Source organism: Haliotis asinina, chromosome 7 (genome assembly GCF_037392515.1).
Source record: "Haliotis asinina isolate JCU_RB_2024 chromosome 7, JCU_Hal_asi_v2, whole genome shotgun sequence".
Lineage (NCBI taxonomy): Eukaryota > Metazoa > Mollusca > Gastropoda > Lepetellida > Haliotidae > Haliotis > Haliotis asinina.
In genome coordinates, this window is record NC_090286.1 from 29121346 (window position 1) to 29137503 (window position 16158).

A 16158-nucleotide genomic window follows, 5' to 3' on the forward strand; every position below is an offset into this window, starting at 1 on the left:
CAACAGAAATCTTTTTTCATAGGTTGACTTTGGGAAGAAACATAATTCTGCTTTTATGAAAATGTGTACATACAACTTCAACCTTCCTTGCTACAAATGGGCCAAAGTTTAGCCTAGTTGTTAGTGCAGTCACCAGTAACATATACGATCTGGGTTTGGTCCTTACATGGGTACCATAAATGTCACTGTCATGTCAAGTAGATAAGACCTAACAACGCATTATACAAAGTTTTCAAGTATTTACAAAAGCAAACATGACAGTGAATATTATTGCTATTCACACAGCCACTGTAAAACCATCTTCATGCATTTTGAAAGAATACTTATATTTCACATATACAATATACATATATATATATATATATCTCAAAGCAATCTCACGTATCTACACAGAAAAACATTGAATATCTGTGGTTACACAGTATGAACTCATAATGTTTTTCAAGTAAAATATCATTAGAAAGAAACAAGAAGTATGACAAGAACCTTGTTGTACTCTACTTGTTTTCAAGCAAGGAGTTAAATGTCAAAATCCCAACTGTCAACTACACGATACCAAGGAAGTAAAGATTCCCATACCCCTTAAATCTCTGTACATAATCAAGAGTAGTGGGTGGAAAAGGAATCCTTTCTGCAAATCTGAAAATTTCAACACAACCTATAACTCAGTACACAAACATGATAAATGCAGACTTTTTCAAAAGGATAGGCTGAAAGAAGGATGGCCAGTGACACAAGGTCCATTAGAATGCCAACCTAACGTAATACAATCCCAATATTGACCAATGGGCTGTCAGCAGGCGACCTCAAAAGGTAATTGTTGAGCGGCACATCTGCGGGATCTATGTCAACAGCGCCTGAGGAAGTTGTCAGAGGGAGAGGTTCAAGACTACCATCTAAAGACAAATGAAAAACTTTGCTTTCTACAAACTCAATGTAACCTCCTTTAAATCTTAACAAACAGTCCAAGGTGTAGAAATGGTAATGATGCTCTTTCCTTGTCATTGTGGTCAGCAATACCATGATTCTTGTTTGAAATGTGATTCACTCTTGATTCCGTACACACTGCTTCAGTCCACTCGGGCTTGTTTATGTGGGTATTTACCTACAGACGACAATGACATCAGTAAATGAACTTTGAGGGGCACTATGTGTGTTACTTGCGACAAACCGAACAATAAGTCTTTCAGTCAGTAGTGCAAGTGCTAGAAAATCTAACCTGATTATTTACATGTCAACCATGTCACTTGGTGGTACTCTAGGTAACTAAGTCCAAGGTAAGGTTGAACAGATACAGCTCTTCATCAGAGTTCCCCCTAGACATTCATAATTCGGGGTCTGACTCTCCAAATTTTTGGGGGGAAGTCAACATCTAAATTTGGGGGTCAGACAATTTACAAAGATTATCAACATTCAACTAATAATGTTTTTGTCCAGGTATATAAATCCAAGTCTGGATACTAAAGAATTATGGTGTGTACTTTCTAATCAATTTGAAATCAGAAATCAACTAAGTTACATTCATTACCTATAGCATTGAATTGTGTGGTTTAGATTTGTTATTTTATTGCATCGGAAGCCACACAGTGTTTGCTTTTTATGCGTTTTTTCATTTCACACTGCGTCATATCCGCAAGTTTTCTGCATCAAGGGGAACCCTTCTTCATTCATGGGAATCTTACTGGGTAGGACAAACATTTTAATTTTCAATAATAGTAAGTTCGTTCTAGAGTGTCAAGAGCATTAGTCCATGAGGAAATGTCCAGAGTCTTCAGCAGTCTTGACTCAATTTTGATCTTATATTGTTTTATTGGTTGAAATTACCTTTTGACCTACAGTTCAAAATATGAACTGGATTACAAATAACATATCATTATAAAAATTGGATGTCATAAGAAACAAAATGATATCAGTCCATCTATACAGGCTGGTCCAGGCAAACCAGCGGTTGATGCAAAGAGCAAAGATACAAAATGCTGGGCTGCCAGGACATGCAACTCAATCAAATCACTGACCACGTTATCGATTTATCCATTAAATAAAACAGCCACTGCTCCCTGGGACTTGCATGTCTTGCTATCATAGCATCCTTTAAACAAATGGGAACTGTAGCTCAGTATATCTGGAAAATGAGACTGATCCCATGTGATTATCAAACTCAGAGCCGAGGTCCCCGTACTAGAGGATAATGTATGGAAACTGGTGATAACTCCTATAATTCCCTGTCTAACAAAGGAAAGAAGATGGTTTGTTCATATGATCTGTTATTTGTGTACTCAGAAGAGTTCTGCATGATATCATTGTGTCAATTATAATTTTCGACATGCAACGGCGTGTTAAGACTACATTCATCTGGCTGCACGACAAGGAGGTATTTAATCTGGAGTTGTATCACCAACATCCGAATGGAATCTTGCAAACAAAATCAGCCAGAGAGCAAATACAAAGAAATTTTGAGGAAAACAAACACCTAATCTTTCTTAACCTCATAGCCTACAAGAGTCATTCAAGATGCTGATACAAACCTGCATTGGTATGTCAAGACTGTTTGAACTGCATACTGCAGGAGTTAGCAGGACAGAGCAGAGGACATGCAGTGTGCATATACGGTTGATGTAGTTGCGAGCGATCACCCTGTCGTCATTCATGATGTACACCATAGCCTCAAAACATTGTGTACATACAGAGCTCCTATTACGATAAACAGGCATTATATGAAATATGATGAAAGAGGAGAAGAAAATAAATACTGTTTGATAAGGAGAGGAGGTGAAGATGTTTGATTCAGAATGCAGATGGCTCTGCCATACAAAGTTTCCCTGCACTCATGTGACAGTATCAGCTCCCTTGCACTAATCCTTTAAGATGGATATATATTTTGTTGCTTTGCTTCTCTTGAATAAGAAACCCTTGTAACTTCATTTGTACTGATTCTAAAATTATGGCCCAACACAGATGTGATGAACTTTGATGCATGTCCTCTTGAAATAAAAGCTTTATATTCCGTATCTCAGCATCATTATTATTTTTTTAAATTTCTGATGAATCTAAGTATTTACTTTTGTTAACATAACACACTGTTTGCATCACTGATACAATCATCGACTGCTAGTTGATATATACAAGAACTGTTCTTTGATATTACCTGTTTTACCTTTATGTTCTGGCTTAATGCCAGTACAAAAACAAATAAGAAAACAATCAAACCAAAAACAACATTGGAGTTTCTATATCTCGCCCACTCTTGATGCAAAGATCACAGGGTGGACATCGATGTTGTGCAATGAATTATGATATTTCTTTATATCAACATCAAACAGATACTGTGCGGGATATAAACGAGTTTTCAGCATTCTGTACAACCTGTACATACATTGCAGCAGTCCCAAAAGATCGGGCTGCTCAAATCAACCTAAGTGATTAATCCAATCCTTCATCACAAATGCATGTTGTTTTTGCAATGTCAGCAATATATCTGCCTGAAATATAACACAGTATTTAGACTTGCAGAAAGAACAGCTTTCACATATAACAGATTCCAGTAAGTGAGTAGGACAGTGTGTGAATATAGTGATACTCTGAAGGATTATAATCAGTGTTCATCAGAAATTTTGTCCAGATTTTGTCATCATCAACTTTTGGAGAAAAATGTTGTGCACATTTCTTACTTAAACATAACCATGTTTAGAGTTTGATTCTTAAAGTTAAAATTCCTGTTAAAAAGGGTTCTTCCAGTAATATCTTAAATCGAACCATGAATTTATGACATGTTTTATGGATTATGTTCATGTTTGTCCAATATGGAAATGCCTTTCAAGAACTAGATCAAACCAATCATGACAAATCCAAAATGAAGTCTCAACCAACTGCCAATTCTACCAGCTATGTACCTGGTTTTCACATGGACATCTCCATGGAGATCCGAATGACCAGCGCATCTGTTGATTACGAAGAAAACTGAATCAAAGGCAGACGCATAGCGCCGTCCTCATCGCAAGTCCAGTAGCAGGTTAATGCGGTGCATTATAAGGACAAACTTTAATTTCCTGTCAAGCTCAACTAAACTATGTCCACATTCTGCTAAATTTGAATCGCACACTCGTGGGCTTAATTTAACAAGTCCCCCTTGGAAAAGAAATGCATAAGTGAAAACAGATCAATGAACATTGTACACATTCCCTCCCCTAGTCTTGTTTGTATAAGTTAGAAAATCGTGGATGGGACATTCCTCTGATCTGCTCGATTCAGGAACAGATCTTCCCAAGCTTTTTTGCAGATGGAAAGTGAAACAGAATGATTAGATCTGAAGATCAAAATTCAATCACATTCCATGACTGATGACGCTCGGCTTAAAATTTGCTTAGTCATTTGTCGGCAGTTTAAACAATTCTATGTTAAAAGCATTGAAAAGAAAATGCTTACAGAGCTTCTGTTTGCTTTGGACTGATTTGCATTCCTAGACTTAAAATGGTTAGTATCTTGATATGGATGGGTCTTCCACAGAGTTCAATAAAAGGTTATCAAAGCATGAAAATCTGGTTGATACTGGTGACAAACATTCCATCAGAGACCTCTCCTTAATGACTTGGAAAGATGAAAGCAAAACGAAAATAAGATGAAACTGATGAAACTAAAGTCTTCAATTTTTAAGAATAGTTTGAAAACTTTATCAATTATCACAGTGGTCACTGAATTTTCTCAGAAATAGATATGACTCAAAAGTAGTTCAACCTTCTTTGGATTATGCATTTAAACCAATCCAGGACAGAATATAAAATCAGATCCTGTCAACAAATAAAACACAGTTTTAGTGAATTTTATATCTCAGTCAGCATTATTCCAATTACAAGGTGGCAGTCTGTAAACAATCGAGTCTGGACCAGACAATCCAGTGATCAACAGCATAAGCATCATTTTCCAATATGAACTAAAAACTACATTTTTATCATTAAAAACATTAAGAAGGAATTAAATGATTGGGAGATAAGTTAGCATATTTACACAGAGTATTTGCATTTGGAACCTGCCCAGGTATGTTAAAGCGAGCAGAATTCACAACATTACTTAACTTCAGGATAAGCATTACACTTTTCCAGGGTCTGGAACTAAAGAAGCAGTTTATAGTTCTTTCATAATGGGTTACCATATCAAATATTGCTTTTACACTGCCTGTCATTCTACATTGATATTTTCATAAGACTAAATGAACTTTTTAGAACAGTCTGTATCAAAATCTTCTATAAAGATAGTCATTAAGAATAAAATTGAATTGAAAAACATACCTGACATAAGATGCAAATGTAGAAAGTAGAACAGTTTTTTCTCCACAATTTCCAAACAATTCACTGTATAAACATCAAAAACATAAACTTAGAAGCATTGCTCACAAAGAATAATTTGTCAATACATTCTTGATATATTTATAGTTGTAAAATCTTGGTATCCTTTCATTTTCTGTGGCATTTGGGGCAAATATAGAAGCAATGTAGTAGATAGATTGATTTGCATTGGCTCTGATATCTGACATTGGCTCGTTAGCTGACATACTACCTCTAGAAAGGTACGCTTGGCTTCCTGATACGAAGTATTTTCATGGGGAAACCAAAATGGTATCTTCCAAAAGAGGCTTCTGCTATAGATAAAGTTTGGGTGTGTCACCCTACATTGCAGACGGTTGAGATGTCATCAGTTGCAATGACATCATATTCAAAAGACATCACAAATCTCTGCAGCTAATTAGCTGTATTATTTACTTTGACACTAGTTTTAACTAAAACATAAAAGTTGGAAGAATGATTTGGATGATAAACAGAATGTCACAAATGTGTCATGTCAAAAACATTTTTTCAAAATATATGGCAAGCAAGAATGCATTTTCCGAGAAGTAGGCAGTGCATGGCAATGGGCAAACCTATTTGGTTTGTGAAAGGTAGAGCATAGCTGCCTGTGCCCCATTTGTTTAGAAACCTCTGGTTCATTCACTGGTATTGATACCATTTTGGCATTCAATAAGCTTGAGGTAAGATTGACTTAAAATATCTTACAAACAGCACCCTACGCTGATATTAACACAGACAATCAACAAGCACTCTTGTCTTTCTCGAGGAAAAAAACAATGTAACTGTCAATACATATGAAAAAGGAAAATCAAAACCAAGTGAGATTGTCAATAAATAGGCTCTATATGTGTATGTGCAAAATACACACTCTCAATCATATCTATGTAATTGCAAGTGGCTAGGATAACCTTTTTCGACAGCATGCTATATCTCGGGCAACTGTTCTAATCTCATAACAACAGGATGTGACATTCTTTGTATGGAACGGTCAAACAGTTTATTGTTTCTGAGTCAAATGTCAGGTCCTCCAAGCCCGACATGGGGAGTCTAAACATCTAAACATATTTAGAGAAGGAAATTGGCTGCCCTTCCAATACTACTGGCCTTTTCACACATCTTTTTCATTTCCGAAATTCAGTTGAATTGTTACTTGACAAGACATTCGACATTTTGCTTTCTTTGAAATCTTTCTTATACCTTGATTAGCTGAGTTTGTTGTTTAGCATTGCACTCCGCAATATTTCAAGCATATGGTGGTGGTGTGTAAATAATCTACTTTTGACCAGACAATTTAGTGATCAACATCATGAGCATCGATCTGTTATAACATGACATGTGTATACCAAATCAGGATCCTGACCACCTGATCCCATTATTCCCCACTTATTACCACAAGCAAGGCATACTGAAGATGAAATATGAAGAACAGATCACTGTGAAGACTTTCAGCAGAGAGTGACCCTTACTAGAATTCTCTGTTTAGGGGACAATATGCCTTCAATTGTATGAGTCCCAGGTAAAACCATGGGCTGCAAAAGAAATGTAGAACTACAAATACAGAACTGTACATATGCCACCTACTTAGACGTTGTCAAACACAGATATGGAGATCTTCAGCAGAGTCTTTCTCAACAAAAGACAGGGGTGGTGAGGTAGCCTCGTGGTTAAAGTGTTTGCTCATCACACTGATGACCCAAGTTCAATTCCCCACATAAGTACAATGTGTGAAGCCCATTTCAGGTGTCCTTCCCATCTATAATGATATTGCTGGAATATTGCTAAAAGTGGCTTAGAATTCAAATAAACTAGAAGATCACAAGGACTTGAAAAGTGTGTGGGATTTTGTTTTGTCAAATTGCAATCAAATTAAGAAAATCAGAACTCTTTCCTAGTGAGTGAGTTTAGTTTTATGCTGCTTTTAGCAATATGCCAGCAATATCACGGCAGGGACACCAGAAATGGGCTTCACACATTGCACCCATGTGGGGAATCAAACCCAGTCTTTGGCATAAAGAGTGAACGCTTTAACACTAGGCAACCCAACTGCCCCCTTCTTTCAAAGGCACCCATACAAATTTGTTGTGCCTTCCACTTTTTATCTGCACACAATGCAGAATTTCATGTCTGCAATTTCCTGATGTAACATTCTGATCTTGCAGGTGAAAGTGTGGATAGTTTGAGATGAAACAGGTTGCAGTTGCAACACACGTGCAGATGTGGCTGCAACGACCTCCTCATCATTGTAAACAAGTCAGACTCTCCTGACAACAGCATCAACATTCACACCAGACTCCAACAACGGAATCAACATGCAGAACATGCACAACCAACATATTGTGTGAAGTGTGCTCCTAGCACAGATGTACACTATATTAAATACTGACCGACTTCTTCAAAATCAGTCGCTAAACAGAAATAATGTGATGCAATTCTCCATTTTAACTCGAACCATATGTTCCTGTGATTTTTTAAGGCGAGCAAATGACACCTTTACATGTGATTGTGATGGCTGCTGCTGCTGCTGCTGCTGCTACTGCTGCTGCTGCTGCTGCTGATGATGATGATGATGATGATGAGGGAGGATATGCTCACCTTTCAGTAAACACCCATTACACTCCCAATCTGAGAGTGATTCATAAACATATGCTTATGATAGAGTCGGAATTGTAAATCGACTCTGCTTCTCACAGAGATTTCTCATGAATATGGAAAGTATCTCAACACATCCATTAGAACATTCTACATGAGCATATCAATCATATTTCAGATCAATATTCCAAATTCAATACTAACTCGCAATGGCAAAGGAAAACTGACCTGAAATTCATAAAGTCATACACTTCCACTGAAACTACATCTAAATGTACAAATATGATTATAAGGACAAACAGGAAATTACTGAAATACTTTGCAACAGGAAGACTTACATTTCCATCCTGAAATAAACTATCCATCTTTTTAAAAAAACATGACATGTCAACTAGCAATGATTACTTATGCAAAAATGCTTGTTTGTTTTTTTTCCAAATGAAATGTTAAGAGCTAATTCATCACGCTTGCTTAGTGCCATTAGATATTTGAGACTGGATCTACTGATAATGTAGCATAGCGCCATCACCTTGGAGCACACGAACAGGCCCATATTTCATGCTTTTCCCCCCATGAGATTAGGTCCAGTTGAGGAAGACTTGCAATTCACTCTGATGTCATTAGACACCCTTGCCTCTTTCAGGGCAAAAGATACGAGGTTTCCGTGGCAGATGTTGTCAGTGTCAGACAAATCTTTACCATGTTCAATCACTTGTTGTACCCAGGCGATAACGGTTCATCTTCATTATTGCTTTAAGCAAGAAGGTGACAGTATGGCTAGGGGTTGTCTGTTCAACTGTCTTAAAACCTGGAGATCTGACTGTGAGAGGGTTTTACACTACTTAGAACAATATTTCCCTGCTATTACACTGTGTCAGGTTTGATGTAGAAATAAGGACCACCGGCTGTCACCACATTGGGAAACTAACAACTTGTCTCTGAAATGAACATATTTCACAAAAAGAAGCTCATAGTTAACAAATAAAAAATGAAATATAATAATGGAAAGGAGATCTGAGACTGTTTTCATTGCCTGAAGTTGTGGAAATCTAGACTTCCTACATTTCTAAGACTTCTGGGGCTTCTTGGATATATTTGCTTCAGGGTCTGTATAACAGACTACTGCTTTGAGGAAACTCATTCTGCGTTAGTGTATAGAGCTAATAAAGTAAATACAAATAATTATCAATAAACTCTAGGCTCTGAATCCCTAATCTTCAGCTCCAAGTATGACTAAGGGACACAACTCTGAATGTGATCATGAAATTCCAAAGTCGAGAATGTTTGAGTTCAAACTGAAGAGATATACTCAGGGAAAAATATGCGATATAGAGCTACTGATGACCAGAAAAATACTTTCATGAAATTGTGTCTCTTAAATAAGACCACCCCCTTCTACAGACAACATTTTTTGGTCTTTAAAATTTGGCTTAAACATGGTAATATAAGGCAATCAGCAATGTGACAACACCAAAGCAGAGATTGCAAGCCATGGGACAAAACCAAGTCCAGCAAACCATGTTGTTCACTACCACTACCAGACCATATCAAGAGTGTGTGCACACCTGTGTTTCTAAGTTTCAGGATTAACTCGTCTTACTCCAAGCACTAACATCCCACACCTCATACACATGACCCTGTGATCTGCCAGTAAAGATTCCCTCTTGTCTTAATCCTCCTTCATATTTCGCAAGTGACACGAGCATGTCAACATCAGCAATGAACCTTACCTCAAATAAACATGTCAACATGCACCCCATGTTTGTTTTGTATATCATTATTCAAAACTGTAAGGTGCTATATATAGAGGGATATTAAAATTTTAACTGCAGCTAAAAATCATGACAAATTATCTTAAATTTTATCTGATTTGTAATACTGTGGGATGCTTTTACAGTGTCCTTAAACTCATCATACATACTGCTCACCAGTAACACTGTACATTTCATATGTCATGGATTCATTAACACCTACTGAGTAGTGTACTGAAATTAATGAACATAGATCAATGCTAAATTCTGACAAAATACATTTTATCAAGATTAATTTTACTTATCCTAAATCCATACAAAGAGCAATTAACCCAAATTATTGTGGGTGAAACTAGATTTGACATCGTCAACATATGACCCTCCTGACAATAGATTCGACTCCACACTGACTCTCCACAGTGTCTCTATCATTCATTGGAAAGATTAATGTTCAGTCCTACCAACCAAATGCATAGTGAACAACAAACCAACTACATCCAAACATCCCGACACAAGCCACGCTCCTACTCTCCACACCTGACATCCACAATTGATCAATACTCAAAGTCTGTCACACATTCAACTCCTCTCCACAGGCGAGAAAAACATACCTGGACTGCAATGTAAATCCCATTTTGACAGACCATCAGACCTGTAGTATCACTACTTCCATGACTTCTGTACAAGTACCATTCCTCAACGTACAAACATACGCAGCTCGTTCACCATGGTACAATTCCTCAACGTACAAACATACGCGGCTCGTTCACCATGGAGTAACTCCACTCCACTGGGGGGAATCTATGTGTATCTAGCAATGTTACACACGCTCTGTGTATTCCTTCTGTACGCGGTATTGTCACATATTTTAGTTGGTAAGGATGAGTGGTTCGCTGGCTTTATCGCTATCAAGCTAAGCAGTGAGTGTTGGACTGGGAAAGACAATTTACCTGGGGAACTGTATCATAGCGCACTGGGCTGGATCAGTGTGGGACTCTCTATAATCTTACCACCATTCACTGCACAACTGTGTTCCGAGTTTGTGGCTTCATGAGGGTTTTATTTGCCATAAAAGTTTGTTTACATGCTACATGTGCTGAATTTTCAAAAGAACTGAAACTCTGTAACATCGTGAAGAAAGACACTTATGTTATTATAATCCCGTATTCATATGCTGTGTTTGATATTTGTCACATTAGTCATGCTGTCCTTGCCTTGATCCTCATGAAAACAGTTTCAGATTTATGGGGACCCCATATTAAAATACCACAGAAGAAGCAAGGGACCACATATTCCTTCATTTCAAATACTGATATCTTCATAGCATTCTCACTGAATATTCACAGCAATATATCATAATTATCATCATCATAATAGGTGAAAGATTCACCACCACTTGGGGTGGGTACTGCAGATTACTTCACATCTAAACACTAAATACTATACATTAATACTGCACTGTAAAATGACATTACAGGAAGCTATCAAGCAACATCAGAAGACTGTAGGACCTCAAGAACCACATGACATAACTGCAACAGAATACCTATTCCACACACCACTATATCACAATGGACCACAAAAGCCAGGTGATGCTCAATGTTGATTGCAATGTATTCATAAATTTGAAAAATATAAACGGTCAAATGAAGACAATTAATAGCCAGGTGTTATCCGACAAATAAATTTGACTGGTGAAGCGTTGTTTTGGAAATATGATGCATGAACTACCACTTGATTGCTACCATTAAGATAAAACACTGGCCTACCCTGCCCTGCATGTTCGTAACTAATGGCAACATCTTCTTTCTCTGTTTGGTTATCTGCTGAATCCAGACTAACACTGTAAGGAGATAAACATCATGTGTGTTTCTGGGCGTATTTGAAGCCCTTGAATACATTTGGGACCGACGGCGTCAATCAGAAGTTTCAAATGAAATATTTCCATGCTTCAAATACTCAATAACCCCCGGAAATAGACCAACACACGATGTTCATCAACATTGTAAACAAAAAAGTAAACCAAAGGGTTTTACTGTCCGCACTTGTTTACATCGTATACAGGTACAGCAGTGAAGTGTCATCACCTAGCCGTTTCAGCTGGTTCCCATGGTAGCATCTGCAGCTGCTCATTTGTGACATCATTTTGACTTCACGTCACAATAAGCTTTGAATGACGTCACCACTGCTGTCTTGCAGTTTCCAGGAATCGAATACCATTTGATCATGTTTTTCAACCAATCATATTACAGAACACAATGACTTTCGGTTTACAATCATCATTAACAGGCTCAAAATGATTATGATGCTATCATAACACATTATGGACCATTAAAATATGGCAATAAGATCAGAGTTCATGAAGCTACACTGTAAGAGTCACATCTTTCCTGACTCATTTGTCACTGAGTAACAATAATTAACTGGGTCACTGATTCCAAATACCTGGCCCTCTACAATTTTAGCCTGTCACGGGCCAGAGGACCACCTCCTTCCAAAGCACCCCTGTAGTGTTCATCACTTCAGATATCAACACAATAAATAGGGTTGTGAGGTTTAGAAACAGGTACAAGCCCAATTGGTGTTTTATGTACTGTTCTATTCATTTATGTTCTGAGAAATTTCAAGGACTTGTAACTAGGGAAGATGTTCCATAGCATGAACATGACCTGAGTCCTCTCAGATACAATGTTGCAGTTTCACATGACCGACTCAAACACAGAATACTAAGTCTAAGCAATAAAGATTAATACAGATTTTTACATATCAAGGAATATTACTCCATTTTCAGGAACTGGAACAATCTAGCCTGGCCTGAGTTTTGTAGTCTTAGGAATTTTGGCCTCTGTATGCGACTCACTTGTACATATTACATGTTTTTATGGTTACTCAATAAATGCCTGAGGTCAGCATAGTAGGGGCGTCACAATACACCCACTTCACATACATACATGTGTCACACGGTACAAAAAGAGAACATTTGCTAACACACATCCTGTTAATATGGGTGCAGGTTCAACATGTCCACAAAAGATTAACTACAAATATACATTCCTAGAGTTATGAAACATTTGAAGGAAACATTTAATGATAACAATATAATTATATTAGAGCCTAAGAAATCATGGTCTGAAAAGAATATCAAAGAATAATTATGTTTTGAATCAGATTAGAGGAGTGTGTGAGCAATATCACTTCGGGAGACATTAGAAATGGGTTTCACTCATTGAACCCATGTGGGGATTCAAACAGGGTCTGCAGTGCAATGCCTTAACCCACTAAGCTACCCTGCTGCCCCCAGGTAGGATGACAGTTGCTAAACCTGAATATAAGAGTTTATATGGGTCACCATTAATCCTTTTGACTTGTTTTCCTAACATGTACTGAATGATCTACTTTCAGATGTACAACATCCATCAATTCACCATCACATCTAAAATGAAAAGTCCAAAAATATATGTCCATCACATGACTTTCAATATGTCTGTCCATCCAAGAAACTCCATAAAACATTATCTCCTCTCTTAGCAACAACTGTACCAACAAATGATGCCAGATGCTCCCTTCAATAACCACTCACTCAAATTGTGTAGAGCTTCATTTTGCTACGGTGAAAGGTGACATCACCAGATTCAGACATCCATTCACAAAAGCAGTATGACAGGTGATACAACCTTTCGCAGTGAGATGAGGTAGCAAGTTTGTAAACAGACTGACTGTGTCTACCGGATTTTCTTCCTCTGCTGAAATCTTCCCAGTAATGAATGACATTTTATCTACTTTCAGAAAGAAAAAAAATACAGGGTTGACAGTAGGCAGTTTTTTTAAATGTTTGGTCATGGTGAGGAAACTTTTCACACGATCAAGTTGTACACGATTTTTAAAAAGAGCCTTACGCTTGCACTTATCAATGAAACCCAGCAGTTTTATGATTGAGAAGGCTTTTATTTCTGCAAAAATAATACTGACAACAGTATGCAGGGACGATTTGCATCATCTGTTCAACTTGTTTAGGTTGAAGGAATATGGCTGACACAGCACACTTTCAAGAAACTGTCCAATAACTACTCTGGCAAATGTGAAGTGTTTATTATAAATAATCGAATAATTTATTTGTGTAAATAATATACACAAAGTACAATCTGTAGTTTTACTTTTATTAGAAATACCTGAAAATGTATTAGTCGAAGAGTTGTACACTAACTAAATCAAAACATGCTTCAAGAAGAATGGCAGCATGACTATTTTTGGATCTGTGAATTAATACACCAGTGGGTATGCAAAATAACATGCTCAGCGAAAGTCATGAACAATATTTGCTGTAAATAGCTGCAACATTACTGATGTGGTGCTAAGCAATATTTATTTATTCACTCACTCACTCACAAAAAATATTGTTCGACTGCTGGAGCATTAACAGAATAAATACCTGTCTGTCGCTAAAATCAGGACATGACCCAAGAATATTACAGTCCCTAACACACAAAAAGACAAACTGACTTGCAGGATAATCTTACAGAAAATATTTGTTTTATAATCAAAACCATATGTAAATCTATAATAATCAACTATAATAATCACGACATTTAAGTAATGTAATACAGTATTTGTATATTGTACGTTATGAAAAAATTATATTTGATACTAATATTGTGACCAAACAAAACATAAATCTGAAATACAAACATGAAAGAAGGCTAATGAAGTTGATAAATCATATCCAACATATTATAACAAATGACAAAGTCAAATACACAATGCATCTTACCTGCCTACAGCTGACATTGGAACAGATATTGCCTCATCCTAGTTTCTGCCGGTCTGCTCTGACATGCAGACACAATACAGCCATATTGAATATTAATAGTCGAGTGCAATATATAAATCCATCAACAAATCTCTTCAATTCCCTCAACACACCTATTAAGGCCAACAATAATGGTTACTTGATACAGATTTTTGACCAGCCATTGGGAACATGTGAAATCTTTCACCAGTGTTTTTCAGTTCATTCATGCTGGAGTCAACCACCACAAAATCCATGTTAATCTGTCAACAAAGCTGAATAGCTCAGGTAAAAGTTTGCAGTCTGTGGCCCATGCTTTTCATAAAATATTGGAGTCTGTTTGTCCACAATCGTAGCTTTGCCCACAGGAACAGACAGCTACTCCTGGAGGAAGTGGATTTGCTTCACGGCCAATTAGACGTCTAGGGGCCACACTGACCCACAAGCGAGTCACCATCTGACACAAATGGCGACAATTATTCTGCAATATTCAACAAGTATTCCATCCTATTGTCAACCATCTTTGCTGCAACGTCAATAGTTAATAAACCATCAAGAGTAGTGTGGAAAGCTGTTTGTATTGATATTACATTCCCTTTATCAACTTTTGTCAGGATCCAATGATTCACTGACAGTTTGATCATTGTGATACTATGTACCATGGTATTGGGAGTTAAGACAAAAATTGTCCCAACTTATTATTATAAACATCTTGATGAGGCGAAATCTTCTTTTCTAATGAATACTAATGACAATGTCCTTATCCGTAAGTTGTCAACCTTTATCTACCAGGCATTGTCTCTATGAAATAAACATAAACATAAAGAAAGCATGTACTTATATTGTTATTTGACATATGGTATGATGAGGTGCGATATGATATATTATATATGTTATGGTATGATGTGATATGATATATGGACTTCAGTACAAACAACCCCCCCCTCCATATGATATGATATATATTATGGTATGATATGATACGATATATGAACTTCAGTAAAAAACAAAAAACACCCCATATGATATGATATGACATGAGATATGATATGATATATATGATGATATATGATATTATATATGAAACTTATGATATATGACATGATAATATGATATGATATGATATATATGATATATGATATGATATATGTTATGACACATGTTATGATACATGATGTAATATGGGGCATTATGATATGTGATATGACACAGTATGTGTAATGTGATGTTATATGATGTGATACATTTGATGCGATATGACATATTGTGATGTGACTATATTACTCCTTTCTATGATATTGTGTACTACATTCATGTATACTATGGGCCTATGGGCCTCAGTATGAATAAAGACTGATTGATTGATTGATGTACCATGATACAAGCATTAGGTCACATGTTAATGTTTTCTGCTATACTACATATACAAATACGCTTGATGCTTTCACTGGGGCTACTACAAGGACAAGCATTTCAATTTCAATAATCTTTTCACATAAAAATATTTTTTCTTTTTTAATGCTTCAAGTTAAAGGGAGCAGATAGAAGGAAAATGTCATAGCGGCCATGACATTTGCTCGCATTGTAGTTTGAACATCCAGCGTGACAGTTATAACAACAACCCCTCCACTTTCGTGCTTATATTTGAACACTGCTATTGCATACAAAGTAGAAGGGAAGTTTTCACAAATGG

At 36.8% G+C, this 16158-nt stretch overlaps 1 protein-coding gene across 6 annotated transcripts in view; it reads right to left on the reverse strand.

Moving 5' to 3' along the window:
• LOC137291074 (axotactin-like) overlaps positions 1-16158 on the reverse strand; it is a 175883-nt gene that overhangs the window by 121073 nt on the left and 38652 nt on the right. The window contains exon 1 of one of the 6 annotated variants that reach the window (XM_067822354.1): positions 10291-10366. The exons of the other annotated variants lie outside the window; for them this stretch is intronic. The gene's annotated coding sequence lies outside the window, so the exon portion shown is untranslated. Of the gene's footprint in view, positions 1-10290; positions 10367-16158 lie in introns of those variants that run through there. 6 annotated transcript variants of the gene reach the window in all.